Below are 18,671 nucleotides of genomic sequence, written 5' to 3' on the forward strand. Positions count from 1 at the left end.
CATTTCGTCGCCACTCCATCAGTCGAACCGATCCACTCGAAATTGCCGCTAATTGAGAAATTTGCCGAGAGAGGAGGGAAACGTCTCGCCTTTTGATGTTAGACACTCCCGAATTAAGGGTGTGTTTACTCGAGGCGAGTTCCGCTCTTCTATTGACTGACGAGGCTGCGAGCTTACAGGAAAATGCACTTTCCCTCGGATATGTATCGGCGTTTGGCGACGGTTGTTTCTTTCCATTTCGATGGTTTAAATTGAAATCTCATGAAAATTTCGGGGAAATTTTGGTCATGAAGGTGTCGCCCTAACGGATCGCGGATTATTTACGACCGATTCAACAATTTTACGATGTCAAATCTACGATCTGGTGGATACTCGGCGCGGTAATTACGGTGTAATGTAGGCGGCACCCGAAGATAAACTCAGCGCCGCCGATCCCAAATATGCCGATAAGGAAAAATCTCAGCGATTTTAAGCACCTTTTACGGACACCAACCAAACGGTGGAAATTGTTTTTAAATAAACAACGTGCTTATTAACTCTTAACACGTCGGTTACCGCACGTTATTTACGACCATATGCCGCTACGGCAGATTTTTTATTATCTTGGATAGATAAAGTGTGTTGCGCAAATAACGTCACTGGTGTGGGAAATAAAAACAAAATCATAATTTTTGGGGAAACGGGTGGTTGTACCGAAGTTTTAGTTTTATTATTGGATTAGTAGCAGAAAGTTAGCTAAAAAGCAGTACCATGTCAATGGTTTTACTATTACTTGATTTTGATAGAATTGTGATTTCGAGGAAATGCAAATTTTAGTTTAGAAGTTCAGTGGTTTTGTGTTAAAAATCCGTAGCTCTCAAATACATTCTTAGGCAAATTATGTATAATATTTACTTAAATATTTTGTTTTAATAAAATAAAATACCTAAAACATAAATTGTCACTGGCAACAACTCAAAGCAAGATCATTAAATAATGGAAAAGAAAGATTATAATCCAGTGACGTTCATCAATTTTTGCCCTCATTTTGTGGTGTTAAAATAAATTAGAAAAAGTTACAAAATAAGCAGCTTTTATTAATTTTTTTTAAATAAGTGGTATTATTTTGGACTAAAGGTATACTAATTATGTAGCAGTCTTCGTAGGTACTTTTAACAAAATTTAAAAAAAAAAATTTAAAGGTATAAAATCCAAAGAAAACAAAATTTCGATTCGAAATTCGGATTTATGCAACATCTCTGATGCAAGGATGCCAAATTCTTATGTAGATTGAAAATTCAGAGATTGGAGGGACGCAAAGTCAATGATCAAATTATGTTTATTTTTTAAAAAAACGATTACACGTGTTTCGTCCTAAGGCATCATCAGATCTAAAAGAGAATAGAAAGCAACCCTAGTATAAAAACAACAATGCATAGACACAAATTACCGGTAAAGCTATTCGTTCAACACCACAAACATTTAAGTTAAAACAAAAATTAAATACATAAAAAATAATGCTGACGTTCACATTAAATCCGGTTTCGAAACTAAATAAAATAAAAGTAAACAAAACAAGCAGAATGAGGTTAAGTTAAACGGGAGAACGGAAATAAAGCAAAAAATAAAATAAAAAATAAAAAGTGAAATATGACTTGGTTGAGAAATGAACCAGGGATCATCGGGTTCGTAGGCAAGCGTTAAACTTACGTGCTATTCAGGTCGTGATAAATATTGTTAAAAATTAAATGCGGTTCAAAGGTAAAATTTAAGAGCGAGAAATTTGAGAGTAAATTTGAGACCATTGACTTTGTATTCCTCCAATCTCTAAATTTTTATTATTAAGAGGTCTCTTTGAGAAAAATGGACTACTTTTTTGATTTATGTAGATTGCATAAAAAATACTTTATATCTTAAAAATCTTGATATTTAACGTTAAATGAATGTAGATAATTTTTTTTCGATGGCCTTGTGTCGAGCATATTTAGCCACAAGTTCCAAGTGGAACAACGGTATTTATGTTGTATGATGGCTCTTATCTCACAGCCACTTAGATACCTGTATCTCAAATAAATTAGAAAAACTCATTGATTCACTTAATCATCTAACAAATGTAGATAATATATTTTAGAGAAAAAGCGAATGACACGGCAATGCCGCGCGATCCCATTGTTGATGTCATGTTGATGTTGATGCCACCGACACAAGAAATCACTACCAGTGACGTCGTAAAAAATATTTGCAGGATAAATATTTATTAACAATAGAGTATGCTTTAAATATAAGTAATATTACCGTTTATAAACTATTTATGTGTTTTTTAATTCAGTTAGAGTAAAGGTACCTACTTAATAAGAAGCATTTTTGTGTAAATTAATCATAAATTATTAAGAAATCTATAAGATATTTAAGAAAAAAAATATTTAATTTTGCATATTTCATTGTATTAAACATATATCAGTTTTGAATCACTTATTTGATATCACATCAGATACATGTATATGCAGGGTGCGACTTCTTTAAAGGAACATTATTACTATATCGGAAACTAACGTACCCAATGTCTTATTAAAAATACATAATAACCATAGATGGGTGTACATAGGTATTATGCCATTTTTCTGCCAAGACAACAAGAAAACATGAAATAAGTCCTGATAGTAACACCATGGACAAAACTACACTTTTCTATTTTTTATGTTTTATTAATAATTAAGTATATTCAAAAACATATTTAGATTTAAAAATATATTCTTATTTCACTTACTCGTATTTCACACATTCACATCCAAGTTTTTATTTAGGCTTATTTCCAGGATCCGCTGCTCTACACTTATGAAGACGGTTTCCCCATGTTTAATATTATGAGTCTCGGTATTTATTTGTGAAAAGATTGGCTTCAATTGCCTTTTTTCCATGTTACGGCAGAAGGTTTTACCATTGTAACAGTTCACAGAAACACTCAAATGAGACCTTTTTTCTTTTTCAACCAAAAACCAAATTAAAAATAAAGAAAATTACAAATGCCTAAACCCAACATATAAACACAAAGCCGTATGACTTTGACAAGATGAAATTTCGCTTGTGATTGCGGTGTTGCCTAATGTTCTAAGGATTTATGTATACACATAATAATGGTAATTATTTTACCTTCATATGAAAATTACGGCATCTCGAATTCTCCTGGTATTATTACCCATTTTGAGAGATTTTCCGACGATAATAGTCGATTGTCAGTTTTCGTTAAAAGTTGAATTTTGATACAATAGACTGGGATTTTCGTTTAATAGTCTTAGTTCCTTAAACCTTAAAAGCATAAATTATATAATTTTTTTTTAGTTTCTTTAAGCAAAAAGGTTCTAATAAAACTACTTAAATATATATTTTCAATGTAGATGTTGTGGAAGTTATTGGAGTAGATGAGTGGAGATTTCTACTTCTTATAGGAGTGGATGAAAACCATACAAAGAAAAAAAAAAGCCTGAAAGTGGAAGAATACCCAGATCGAGGAATCGCCAATACAGAAAGAAAGAAAGAAAGAAAATGTGCTATATTACGTAAGAATAATCTTGTGTACAAGCATCCTACAAGCTAAAAAAAACAAAACAAAAATACAATTTCAAAAATTGACAAAACAATGAACAAAATTAAACACAAGAAGACAAAACTTTTTGAACTTACTTGAATTAAAGATAACTAAATAAAAAATCAATTACTAAATAAAGGTAAACTAGAGAAGAAAAAAGGAAAAAAAAACTTTCCAACATGTCCAAGGTTAAAACCTATCATTAAAAAAGTCATCCAGGTTATAATATGCCTTAGCCAATAAAAGCGTCTTTAATTCTCTTTTAAATTTCTTAACATCCGATATATGTCTAACACATAGAGGAACATGATTGTAAATTTTTTTACTTATGTAAATTAATGAGTTTTTGGTAAGGGAAGACGTAGGAATAGGTAGAGGAACGTCATTTACACGACGAGTCAAATGGCCAGTGTCAGAGGGTAGTTTGGGAATTTTGTGAATAAGAACAGCTGTTTCTAAGATAAAGAGTGAAAAAAGAGTCAGGATTTTTTCAGAAATAAAGAGGGGTTTGCAAGAATCTCTTAACTTAGCAGAACACAGGTATCTAACTGCTTTTTTTTGAGTAACAAAGACAATGTTAAGTAGTCCCTTATTGGTTAAACCCCAAAAAGGCAAGCCATACCGAATATGAGATTCAATAAGTGAAAAGTACACTGAACGTGCAACCACCCCTCCCAGCTCTTGTTTTGCCATTCTTACTACAAAACATCCAGAAGATAATTTCCCAGCTAAATGTAAAATATTATCTTCAAACCGAAGGCGACCATCAATGGTAATTCCTAGGAACTTGCAGTACTCTTTATTCTGCAAGAGGGAATTTTCGTCAAACATCAGACCCTAAACATCGCACTTAAACCCCATAATAGACGTCTTTCTTATATTAAACACGAGCCTGTTGGAAGCACACCACCCTGATAAAATCTGAAGGTCTTCAAGGATACAAGTCTTAATATAATCAGAATTTTTATGGCTTTAGAGTATGGTGGTATTATCAGCAAACGGAACCACCTTGCCCTGCACTTTCAATGAACTCAAGTCATCCACATACAGTAAAAATAACAGTGGTCCCAACACAGTAAGTAGATATAGGCATTGATGGTTATACTTTAACTGTATGCTTGAGTAGACTTATAGAAAATTACATGTGTAATATGTAGAGTATCATAAACCAAGATGCCAAATGAAATATTAGGACTTACCAATGGGATTGGCCTTTTCTCGGGAACAAACTGGACACTAACCAAGGAACCTTGAAAATTGCAGTATGGCATTAAGTATCCACGAACTGAAATATCCAAAAAGGTGAGTTTTCAACTTTTCATTGGAGTAAAACCGGCAAAAATACCAAGAACTCAACCTTCTTCAAAGGCTTATTCTTCAAGACTCCTAGAGGTCAAAGATTTTCGCGCCAGAAATGGTTTTAGTGGGGATACAGAAGAATGAGCTGGAATCTTATTGGCTAGGATATGACTTCTAACATTAGTGAAATCAAAACAATAAAAAAAAAATTAATATTATGATTAATAATTTGAGTTTCATCATAAGGGTTGAAAATTATTGATATCAAAAATAGAATTAATACTGAAAGATAACTGTTTATTTTATTAACTTTAGCACCAGAATAACTTAGAAATTGCCCTTTAAAGCTCTGTAATCGAGCAATGCTTTCATTTTGAGATTTCACATTTTGAGTTTATTTTATTTTCTTATTCTGTATGTATGTGAAGAAAATAACTGTAATAAGTTAACTTGTGGAATAACGGCACCTGTCTTAGTTAAATTCAAAATGTATAAGTTAACTTTATCGGGTGGATGGGATATCAGTTAAATTAACTTTATAAAAAAATACTAGTTTTTGGCATACATTATGTCCATAATTTTGAATAAAACCTAACACTGAAAAAGCTTCTATTCATCGACATATAGATGACGGAAAAAAACGAAATTATCTGCTCGAGATTACCAGACTGTCAAGCATCTAATATGTCATATAAAATGCCGCCATTTTTCATAGTTCCTTAGCTTGTAGCGGCTTTCTTTCTAAAAGTATATCTACGACCAAGCATGCCAAAAAAAAACACGAAAAATTAATCTTTTGACGGTAGCACATGGCACTAAAAACGTCTTAAAGACGAAGAAGAAGAAATGGGATGTTTAGTTCTTTTAGCTTATCCATAAGTGGTCGAATTTTTCACCCTTTGTCATTTTGATCCAGTTGAGTATTGTCAGCACAATGTAGGTATTTTATAATTTTAAAAAAGCGATTTATTCTGATAGAATTAATTACTAACGGATTTCCCATATCGGACTGAGAATTCCAATAGAACCTTTTTCCAGGTTTTTCGTTGTAACCGCTCAAAATAAATATACCTATAGTACATTTGAGTTCTTCAGTGGTAAACTTCAGATCCTGACTATTCTTAAACGATGCATTCTTTATTGATTCAGTAAGCAAATACTAAAAAATATCATTGGTCTGAAAAAATTGAAACATTTCAAGCGGAGAAAAATAAACAAATTTGAAATAGTCCGGGGTTATAAAATTTGTTTCGATATTTTCAAATGTGTCTGGTTGTGATGAAAGTATATCTTTTTGAATAGATTTATGTTCCAGAACTAGTAATGACGGCGAGTCATCGGATAAACTGATCCTTACATTATTACTTAGCTTTATTTTAGCTCCACCAGTAGAGTGCAGTGGAGCAGTTGCCGAGGGGGTAAATAATTCAAATTTCCCTCTGTATCCTCATCCACATCCAAGTCTTCAGCGTAAGCGAAATCCAAAGCTTTCTGTCGTGAAAAACCTCTCCCAAAAATATTAATAAGTTTTTAAACTGGAAATATTATTTAGCCATCATACGCCAATCACCACAAGCAAATTGATCATATGACTAATATATATATACAGAGTGATTCATTAAGATTGGCAATCTCAGAGCTGGAGATACGATACATCAAAATATGGCGATTGGGCTTAATATGTCTTATACAAATGTTGCAGGTTTACAAGATACAGGGTATTTAAAGTTGGAATTTTAATTTGAAATTTCTTAATAATTTTAAGCAGTATCGTCTTGAAAATTGGCGACCTTATGTGTTTTGCACTGAAAATTATGAATTTTGTGGTGAATTTAGTATTATTTATACAGGGCGTTAGTTACACCCTGTTACTTAGGTAAATTACAAGACATCTTTTTTGCCTAATCAGTTATGGCTAAAACGACTAAAAAATCTAAAAGGCAGTTCAATTTTAAATAAAAAAGGTACTCTTGTTTATTTGTAGTAGATAAAGATATTGAATTTATATTCTAGGGGTATAAAGTACTCGACAGGAGCTTCAAAATGATTTGCCACAAGACCACCCTTTCCATTTAATTTTTTTTCTAAGATGGTGCCCAGCAGTCATCTTGAAATTTTCATCTGTCAATTTTGCTTTAAAACATAGTATTCATTCATCAATTGCTATACCTCAAGTTTCAACATTTTAAATTGATCCGTTCAAAAAATAAAGAGGGGGGCCGGCATTAAAGAAAAGCACTGTATGTAATGCAGGGCCATTAAGGGTTAATACATGTGATTGGCTATGCATAAGTTTTTTTATAAATATTTTTTAAGAGCTGGTTGGTTTCCTTCGTCTACTCTCAAAAGTTAGAATCGAGCCTGCAGGAGTCTCAGTTCTATTTTTTTGGTTTACTAGAGGGAAACCCATATGAATAGAATCTAGAAGTTTTTGAAAATGAATCACATGATGTAAGTATCTTTCGATACCTGTATCTTCCGTAATTATCTTCCGATCAGAAGCTGCCCAATGCAAAAAAAGAAAGAAAAAAAAATATCTTTCGATCCCATTTTTGTTCTGTCCTCTGTAATCAAAATGTTTATACAATATATGGCGCTAAATCAAAACCTGAGAAATCAAATATCTTCATCAAGCAAAAAACGTTCGTTCAAGAAAACCTGAGACTATTTTATGGCGAAATAATCAACTCAATCGCAAAAAATCTTTTTACTTAAAACAACCCTCTATAAATTTAATAAAAACTTTTCATCACACCATTATAGGTTTTTGCCCTTATAATCTACTTACAAAAGTTAATACGAAAGATTACAGGGTTCCCTCCTTTTAGTAGTAAAAATAGCATTTCCAGTTATTAAAAGATAATAATTCTCTCTCTCCTCTGCTGCTTTCTCCATTAACTCGCCTGAATGTTTTATTGCGTTATGCGGTGGCGGTTTAAAAGTTAAGCAAATTAAAAGAAATAAATAAAAAAATCCAAACAGTCGGAAGAGGGAGGCGCGGATTTCATCAGTTTTATTGTTTGTTGGGGGAGAACAGACTGTGGAGGCCCTTTTGTCTTCAAATACACGGCGACGTTTTTATCATTTAATGAAAAAACTGAGGTCACCATTTTATTATTGCCTTATAAATAAAGGGTCTTTTAAGTTTTTTTTTTAAACTCTGTATAGTATATTGCTTTATTTTGTTTAGTAGATTATTGTATTTTGATTAAAACATGTTTGTTTTAATTAAGATTTGCTTAACCCTGCGTTAGTGCGGTGGGGTGTGGTAACCCAGGTATATATCCATAGCGAGGATTTTAAAGATATTCAGTATTAACCGGCAACGCTGTAGGTGCCTTTTGCTCGTCAGATGACCTGCCTACTAAGCCCGCGAAATCAGTTCGATCGCAGCCAGTCATCGTGTCAAAACAATTTTTATTGGGCTGGGGTTCCATAAACCCCACCGCACCGATCGCGAATTTTTTTTGCACTGCGCAGTTATTTATCTTTTGTTGATTTTTGAGCAGGTAAAACTTTATTTGTAGTCATATAGTATTATATATTTATAATTAGTTATTACTTTTTTAGAAACCAAACAAAATGGGTAGTAAATCCTATGAGAAAGAGCAGGAATTGTTACAGAAATACATGGATGAGATTCACGCTGAGCTAAATGAAGAACACGCAGATCAAATTAATGAAGGATCATTAGGAGACAGCGACTCTGATCGATCATCAAATGATGAAGATTATTTAGAAGAATCAGAACACCTTACAGATAGCGAGCAAAGTGCCAATGAGGAAGACGATACAGTGGAGAATGAAGAATTAGAAGACCAACCTTCTACAAGTACGTCAAAAAAATACTTTATAGGAAAAGACGGTAGAACAAAATGGCTTTCAGATGTTCCAAATATTAATGTGCGTACAAGAAGTCATAACTTAGTGACGCATTTTCCTGGTCCTAAAGGTGACGCGAAAAATGCAAAGTCAGAATTAGAGTGCTGGTATTGCTTTTTTACAACTGAGCTTCTCGACATCTTAGTCTCATGTTCAAATATATATATTCAAAAACAAAAAGGAAAATATAAAGAACCGTGTACGAACCAAAGACACTACCTTGGTTGAAATAAAAAGTCTTTTGGGATTATTATACTTAGCAGATTTTTTTACAAAATCTTGAGGATTTGTGGCAGACTGATGGCACAGGTATTGAAATTTTTCGTGCCACAATGAGTCTTCAACGATTTCGGTTTTGCTGACCTGCCTAAGGTTTGATGATCTGAATACTCGGGAAGCGAGAAAGATTTTTGATGAGTTTGCAGCCATGCCGTGTTTTTTTGAAAGATTCGTGGGTAATTGTAAAAATAATTACACCCCTTGGGAGTTTGTGACCATAGACGAAATGCTGCCAGCCTTTAGAGGACGATGCCCTTTTAGGCAATATCTTTCTAACAAATCATCCAAGTATGGGATCAAAATTTTTGCGCTGGCAGATGGCAAGACATTTTACGTTTGAAACATGAAGGTATATACAGGTAAACAACCGGAAGGTCCGTACAAAATAAATAACTCTCCAGACGAAGTTGTCAAAAGACTTATTACGCCAATTTCTGGAACAGGCAGAAATGTTACCATAGACAATTGGTTTATGAGTTATCCGCTAGCTTTAGATTTGATAAGTCAACACAATTTGACGGTAGTTGGAACAGTTAGGAAAAACAAACGGGAACTTCCTCCAAATATATCAAACGTCAAGAATCGCAAAGAAAACTCCTCAATATTTGGTTTTCAAGAAAGAATAACAGTAGTATCTTATACGCCTAAAAAAGGAAAAAATGTGATAATGTTTAGCACAATGCATCATGATGCTAAAATAAATATAGCAACCGGCGAAAAAGCAAAACCTGAAATTATCACGTTCTACAACAGCACTAAAAGTGGGGTAGATACTGTTGATCAACTATGTGCAACATACAATACTTCAAGAAACAGTAGAAGATGGCCGTTGACGATCTTTTTCAGGTTACTAGATGTTGCTGAAATAAATGCGCGAATAATATATTATTTCAATGCAAAAGAAAATGTAAAAAGGCGGGATCTTGGTAAGCCGAGTATATAAGAAGCCGCGTGGCCGTTGGGAGTTGTCAGTTCAGTGCAGTGAACCTCGGAATATTGGCGCGAGATATACATAGACATAAACAGTAATAAATAAATATGGTAAAAATAAATATTTTGAGTAGTAATAAGTGATCGTATTTCGTAGTTTAAGTGTGTAACTAAATTAGCTGACTATTTTTCATTATTTTAATTTACACCTAACGAACAGATAAGAACGCTGCATTAGTAGCAGATGTGGGGTGTGAATTGGCCGTACAGTCAACGTAATTTTAGTGAAAAATAAAAATTAGTTATTTAAATAAAATGTGTTAAAATACCAAAGCTTCGTAACGCATTTCTTGAGAAAGATCTAGAGCAAGTGATATCAGTCAAATGCTGCAAGTTCTGAAAGCTAAATTTCTAGAACAATTTGCCAACCTGGAAGTGAAGTTGCAAGAAAATTTCGCCAATCTAGAAAATAAATTGAAAATACTGTAAAACTGGAAGAAAACTGCGCCGCACTAAGAGAGAATCATGCCAGGTTGAAAGAAAATATTTTAGAAAACAAAAAAGATAAAAGAATAAATTCTGGTAAAGTCTTCTTAAAAAAGTTTATTTCTTTGATTGATGGAGGACAGGATCTAGAAAGTTGGAAACCGTATCGCAACATTATCGTCAACACTTAAGATACCCGGTAGACCTTCATCAGTGGTCAATAAGAACAAAATTTGTGGCAATAAGGAATCTGTTAGACTGATGCGCCTCAAACCGTAATTCGATGGTACTACATCCTGGAATATTTATCAGTGTCACTTTGAATCTGCTGGAAAAGCAAATGGTTAATCATCCAGGGACAAAACTACCGCCCTTAAATTAGCCTTAAAAGTAGATGCTACCGCCATCCTACAAAGAATTTCTCAGAAGAACAAGAAGTGGACGAGTGCGGCGTTTGGAGATGCGTTATGGCCAATCACACTTTTAAAATGTCTACCACACACACTTAAAAAATCGGTGCCTAAAGTCAGGGGAATCCTTGCAAGAATTTAAAGCCGATATAGCACGTTTGATTCGACTGGCATATCTAGAGGTCCAGGAAAGGATCATGGAACGTTTGGCGGTACAAGTATTCCTAGATGGACTCCGCGATGGTGAAATGGGTCAGGCCTTACTACTAGCACATCCACCTAAGCTAGTAGATGCACTAACAGGGATCCTTAAATTCGAATCTGAGAACACGATCGTGTTTCTGAGGTGTCAGGCTCATGTTCGACAAATGATTCCAGGACGACTTCTAAAAACCGGTTAAGCCGATCATTAGGGAGGTTAATGTAGGACGCAGCAGCCAGAACCTAAAGTTGGAGTGTTGGAAATTTAGCAAAGCAGGCCACATAAGACACTGTCCAGGAGGCCTTAGTTTCACACCCGCCAATCCGGAATACTAAAGCAGGTCGATGCGAAGGGATGATCGTCGATCTATATTAGCAAACCACAGTAAAAGTAAATACCGCCCAGGTCTCCTCGCTACAGCACCATAGCAACCGTGTTTTCGTCGACGCGTTTGTGGATGGAACCGTTTATACTGTGCTGCTCAATACAGGTTAGACACAGACAATTATAAGACCTGACATATTAAGATCTGCAGCTAAATGGTGATGAGGTGATAACCGGAATTGACATAATAGACACTAACGGCTTCGAGGTCAGGTTTAAGCAGAAAGTCCTGAAGACAAACAATGAGGAAATTGTTTTGCATTGCGAGAGAGATTATAGTGTTTAAGTCCTACTTTCGGAGGAAACTTTGATTTCAGAGCGAAGCAAGATCATTCTGGAGGGCCGCGTTGATAGCAAGACAACGGACAGTCATGTTCGAAGCAGTCCGAAAGACCCTTGTACGCGCTGAAAGAAGTATTCCTATAAGAGTAATGAAGATTAATTATTACCCTGCGTTGTTAAAAAGCGCACGGAGTAAAAACACCATTTCGACAGAATTAGAAGAGTGGTATCGTCATCATTTTGAGGTATCGTCACCATTTTGAGACCAGACCAAAGAAGGAGACTGAGGCATTTGGTTCATAGGTATCGAGGCGTCTTTGATACTGGGAATAAAGAGAGGACCAAAGTAGTCTAGTACAAAAGTTATACAAGAAATGCTCATCTCATCCTGCAGACAATTTGAAGACTACCACTGGCCAAGAGAGGAGAGGCTGATAAGATTATTGAGAGTATGGCCAAGGAAGCCGTCATCAAACCATCTAGCAGTCCATGGTCTTCATCTTGTGGTATTGGGAAAGATGCTTCGCAATGACGCGAGAGCTTAATGACGCTACTAAAAAGGAAAACTAAACTCTTCCACGTATTGATGACACATGGAAACTCTGGATAGAACATCTTTTCTACGCTAGACTTGAAAAGAGGATACTGGCAAGTTGCGTTGGCATCTAAAGATCAAGAAGATGGTTTTTACGGTGGGTACTGGATTATGACAATTTTACGTGATGCCATTTGGACTATGCTGCCCCTTTCACTTTTGAACAGCTGATGGAAACGATTTTAAAAACACTATTCTGGAAGACTTTCCTGGTTTACCTTGATATCATTATTATGGTAAAAAAATCGTTTGAGGAGCACATGAATTTAGAAGAAGTATTGCTGAAGCTAAGATGTTCTGGAATAAGCTTGAGCCCCCAAGAAAGATTAACTGTTTCAAAGAGCTATGCAATATCTGGGTCACATCTTCCAGTCAAAGAGTTTTGTTGATAGCAAAGATCCAGACTTTCAAAGAGTAGCCAATTCCCAAGACAAGCATGAGCTATGCAGGTCCTTGGGATTATGCACTTACTGCCGGCCGACGCTATATAGAAGGATTTGCAAAACATCGCAAAACCATTGACCAGGCTGACAGAAGGAGCACAAAAATTCCAATGGTCCCAAAACTGTCAGAAAGCCTACGATCACCTAAAAGCGACTCTGACAAACGCGCCTATCCTGAGCTATCCTTTACCTGCAGCAATATTTGTAGTGGATGCCGATGCTAGCAATGTGAGTACAGGAGTTGCTTTATCCGAAATAAAGGATAGAACCAAGAAGAAAAAGTCATTGGCTATTTTAGTAGACGCAACTATTGCCTCACTCGCTGAAGTTTCTAGCTATTGTCAAAGCGACGGAGCTTTTCTATAAGTACCTCTATGGGAGAGTTCCTGCGACGATGTGACTATGCAGATTTAAAAACGGCTTCTTCAATGTAAAAATACGGAGAGCCAAGTGGCAAGATGGATAGAGGTATTACAGAAGTTTGACTGTGACACTAACACCGATAAGGGAGAATACATGAAAGTATAGATGCGATATGGAAAACTCCCTTTACAGAGGACTGCAAACATTGTCAGCGGACAGAGGGGAAAGATGCTCAGTGGTTAATGTCCACCATTGTCGATGATAGTTAGCAAAACGATGATCTTATAAGAGACCAAGTCATATTGGGCACAATGGAACTCTAATTTTAGAAGATGGCTCTTAAGGCCGAAAATGGTTGACTACGACGGCAAAGGAATATGGGATTTCGGATTTGCTAGAGAAAATCCATGCCCGTGTGTCAGGAGGACACCTTGGAAGAAAACTCATCATTCTAATGGCCGAAAGAGTCCGTACGGCATGACCTGTGAAAAGTAGCAACACTTGTTTGCTGCTCCAGATGAGTATGCTCTGGCACAGTGTGTAGCTAAGGATTTACAAATGTCTGACGAAATAGCTGAAGTTTTCCGTAGAGAGTTTGGAAAAATTCAAGAACTGTATCGGTCTAACCCCAGGGTCGGGCAAGTAGTCAAGATAACCAATGAAGAGACCAGTAGATTAATCTTCTCAAGCAATTCCTTGAAAAACCTCCTCAATCCAAAAGCAATCCTCTAAAAACTTGCATGCGATAACCTGTCGAATCATTTCGGGACGAAATAAGATTAGGGAGGACCAGTGTAACGATATTGGAAAAACCTAGAAACCAGCTGATTCTCCGTTATTCCGTATACAGGTATACAGGTGGTATACCGCATGACGTCTCGAAGGCCAGTGAGTCTGTTTTCAGTGCAGTGAAGTTCGGAAGATTGGCGCGAGATTTAAAACAATAAAACAAACATAAGCAGTTGTGGTAAATATATAGGGTGAAAATAAATATTGCCAGTAGTAAGTGATCGTGTTTCGTAGTGTGTATGTATGTAAATAAATTAGTTGACTATTTTTAATTGTTTTAATTCTCACCTAACGAATGGGTAAAAAGGCTATAGCATATTTAATAGTTAGTCGAAGACATCTTCTTGATATTGAAAGTCTAATTGTTCGTGTGGATAGACAGAAATTAGTTTATGATGATCACATTAAATACTAAAAAGTTATTGTAGATTAGACTTTGTTCTACAATAATGGATCCTTATATATTTTTCGTAGTCAATAGTTTTTAAGATATGTTCGAAAAATGAGCTTATGGTTTACTTATGCAAAGTTTTTAAGGAGCGTTTTTTAAGTTGTAGATCATTCTTTCTGCAGACTGAATATTTTAAAAAATTGGATGAAATTACGACAAATTAAAAAAAATTGTTCCTTGTGTCCGAAGATAATCAAGCTTATATAAGACACGACAACGAGGATCCCGTAGAGTGAGCAGAGAACGTAATTTCAGCAAAATTCCACCCCGTCTCGGTTTCCTTAGTTCCTAATTAAAGTTGCCCTAACAACGAATATGACGCACCCGAAATAATTCCGTCAATTAGGGGATGGGCCGCGCTCCAGGGATGATATTCGATATTATACCGGCATTACTTTACGTTCTTTCTTTTTTTTTTTTACTTTAAAAATCACGAACAATCATGTTAAAAGGGCGTTTTATCACGAGGCCCTAAAGCGTTGTATTGTTTCTACCCTATAGGAGGATCAATTAAAGAAAATATTTAATTAGAGACATTTTTGCGGAAATTGGAACTCGTCGGATGTGCGGGACCGAAACGTAATAACAAAATATTGCGGACATTCTACGTTCATTTTTCTCGTTGTTTGTTTTTTGTTCACTGGCATGACATTATTAGTTTTTAGGGTTTATTAGGGGCTATTATGAGAAAAATTTGTCAATTTATATTAAGCTAATGGTCGTAAAAAATAAAGAATATTTTCATGATAATAAAAATAGAAAATATATTATACAGCGCGTTTCACTTAACGTGGATCGCGTCTGTATCTCGAGAACTGTCAATCTGACATAATTTGATTTTTTGTAATATTATAAAAGTGATCAAAAGAAAATGTTGGTAATTATTTGTCAGTTCGAAATTTAACCACTAGGGGCGTTATTAAAAGACCAATAATTACATTCTAATTTTCTCCGAAAAATTATGTTGGGTTTATTTGGCATCTCCCTTCGCAATTTATCTAGGCAACAGACTAATCCAAATTATGTAGAAATACCAAATTTCTCAAAATTCTGAAGTAATTATAATAATCCTAATCTAATTTCAATTGAATGATGTAACAGGTGTATGATCAATAGGTTTCCATGGAGAAAAACAAATTAAATATACACAAATAATAAATTTTGATACTTGAGCAAAGTTCTAATTCAAATTCATTATTTTAATTCGCTTTCGTTGTATTTTTGGGGTGTGTTTTTATTGTCAAAATAACTCAAGGGTTAAACTAGTGTTGCCTACATATCTTAAATAACCCCACTCTTGCACGTCCATTTCACAAATCTTTACTTAATGATTGTTGATTTTACTAAACTTACAAACTCTTTTGACTGTTGCGTGGTTTTGAACTGTTACCAAGATTTTTCTTTACCAAATTGTAGTTTCTTTCAGGTGATAGTTAAGATATATTCATATATTCATAAATAACATATGAGATTTGTTAAATAAATAAAGTCTGTTTTGGTACTTTAAAAAAGTATTTATTTATGTTATTCTTCGCTAAATTATTAATAGGGAATCTGTGAGATACCCATCAATTTCTCTAGCAATAAGGTTTTTAAAGTCTGTTCTTTGGGGGAACTTTTCAGTAATTGAAATTAAAAGGAAGTCGCAAGGGGCTAGATCTGGTGATGTTTGTCCAAAAATCATTTGGTCATCGATTAAACATTTTCATCTGTTGTTCATGCGCTAGAACGTCCAGAACCAAACTAGGAAAGAGAGTGTAGTCGTGAATCGACGATGGTTTTTCACGTTCATTATTTCTGTCCTTCAATACGTAGAACTGGCACTTAAGATATCCAGTGAGGGGAGCCTTGTCGCCTATAATTTTAGTATCGAAAATTCAATATTCTTTTTGGGATACTCGTGAAATATGATCCACTGAAGATTACTCGCATGTTGGGTGCCAAAATTGCACCCACTTTTGTTAAATTGAAATTTTCGCCAGGAAAGGAATATACTTATCCCGCATTAATTATTCCAGAATTTAGCTTGAAAACTAAAGTTCAAAAAATTGTTCAAGTTTATAGTAGGCTTAACTATGTAAACGATAACTTTTCATGGAGATAATGTTGTTAAATGGGGATAGCAAGAGAGGATGTATCGCCTATAGTTTCAATACTAAAAATTGAATATTTTTTCTCATACTATTTGGGATATTTATGGAATATGGTTCATTCGAGATACTCACATGTTGGGCGCCAAAGTTCCGCTCACTTTTGTCAAATTGGATTTTTTGTCAATTTGGATTATTTAGTATTCCAGGATGAACTGGAAAAATCGTTATTCCCCAAGGGATTACAGGAATATTCCTACAGAAAGAAAAATAAAATGGTGAGTAAGCATTGTTCAACTGCCTGGAAGAAATTTAAAAAATTATAGCCAGGCACTTGAAGCTACTTTAATTTTTTTCCAGGCAGTTATATATGACGTGGTTAAAAGTCATGTATACCTTAAATAATTATCAATAATAATTCAGGATATTACATGGTTTAAATGACACCAGTGCCGAGGCTTATAACATGCTCGCCTCATATATTCAGAGTTTTGTGCAATGTAAATGCTCCTATGACGGCAAGTGAATATGCTGCAAAATATCCTGAATGAAGGCATTATAACAGAAAAGTTATTTCGACGACTGGCCTTACGTTTAAGGACAATAATCCATTTCATTTTCCAATTAGAAGGTGCCCGATAAGAAACCATGAAAATAATGTTATAAACGTTCTTGCATACGTTAAAGCTGTACCGTGTTTAAACACGATAGAAATTTCACTTCCTCTAGGAATTCTTATTTATTCGTCGGAGTTTCGAATTTTGAAAGAATCTTCATCCATACCATGTTTTCTTGCATCAAGTTCTATCAGAAAACTCCAGTTCCTTTTTCAAATTTTATGGACTGATAAAGCTAGTTTTTCTACATGTGGTAAAACTAATGACTTATTGGACCATTTATTATTATATGAACATTTTAATTATTAATCATATCTTAACCTTTTACAAAATACTTTGCCAATACTATTAGAACATGTTGCGCAGTCCATTATTCTCAAAGAATATCTGATTATCTAAGTAACAGTTACCCAGATCGCGGAATTGGAAGGTTGTTCCCATGTCCACCTAGATCTCCTGATCTAACTGTGTTAGACTATTACTTATTGGAGCGAATTAAAGACATTGTGTAGAAAATATGGCCCACAACAAAACAAGATGTAATAGAGCGTATTCAGTATGCTCTAAATTCCATTCCTTACTTTTCATTCTTAGAAAAACAATTTTTTTTTTCATGTCAGATTGATAGTTCCCGAGATGTAGCCGCCAATCCACGCTTAGTGAAACACGCTGTATGCATTATTAGATTCTTTAAAAGTATATATCTTTGGCTTTATTTTAATGAGTAAATTATTTTTGATTTATTGTATTGTTAATAAATGTAACATGGTGATTTAAAAAATCTTTTCCAATTTTAACAACATTTGAGTCTATGGAAAAAACATAAGATATCATTATTGCAATGTATACTTTATTCTACAAATTTACTTTTTTGGTGGCTTTTCCATAGGAACAACAAAAATCAAATGGGATATCTCAGCTTAAATCTTTATTTGTCAATCCCGTTTTCTCAACATATCCCCAAAAATATTAAATATGCGGCAAAAATTGAAGAAATCATTATTGTATCGTATAACACCATTTTCTCAACATATTTTTAGAATTAAGTCTACGTATTAGTAACTTTTGCACACAAGTAACAAAAATCAAGATATTTAGGAAAATGAAGTACTTCAACTTAGATCTCACCTCGACATATCTCGAAAACTATTGAGTCTACGGAAAATATAAGATACAATTATTATCGCGTAGAGTCTGATCTAGTAGCTCGGCAAGTAGGTCTGAGCAGTCCTTTTTCGCCAACCCCAGAATCACCCACCCTTACACCTCCACTCTCAATGCGCGGTCTTCACTGAGTCGGCCCCGTCCTTTTAATAAAGGCTTACACGTTGTCCCAGTCCAGATCTTTAAAATCTTTCCGCTGGAGTGTCGTTGCATCGAAAATTTTCCTTCTTAGGCGACTCCACCGATTACAGATACCTAGTATGTGGTATGAAGTTTCCTCCCCTGTACCGCAATTCGGACAGAGTGGGCTTTCTCTTATACCAAGAAGGTGTAGATGCCTGTTTAGACTGTTGTGCTCGGGCAGGATTCCGACCAAGTCTTTGATACTTTGTCGGGTCTTTATTAGCAGTCGCCTTGCTTTAGAGCCGTCATGGTCTGGT

General features: G+C 34.9%; 1 protein-coding gene and 1 long non-coding RNA gene across 5 annotated transcripts in view; one reads left to right on the plus strand and one right to left on the minus strand.

The window, feature by feature from the left end:
- Positions 1–18,671, minus strand: part of LOC126733496 (ephrin-A4) — a 935,043-nt gene that overhangs the window by 667,046 nt on the left and 249,326 nt on the right. The window lies entirely within an intron of this gene.
- On the plus strand, positions 8,244–8,874 carry LOC126733507 (uncharacterized). Its single transcript, XR_007659742.1, has 2 exons — positions 8,244–8,373; positions 8,435–8,874. It is a non-coding gene; the product is annotated as an uncharacterized LOC126733507 (long non-coding RNA).

Source organism: Anthonomus grandis, chromosome 2 (assembly GCF_022605725.1).
Source record: "Anthonomus grandis grandis chromosome 2, icAntGran1.3, whole genome shotgun sequence".
Lineage (NCBI taxonomy): Eukaryota > Metazoa > Arthropoda > Insecta > Coleoptera > Curculionidae > Anthonomus > Anthonomus grandis.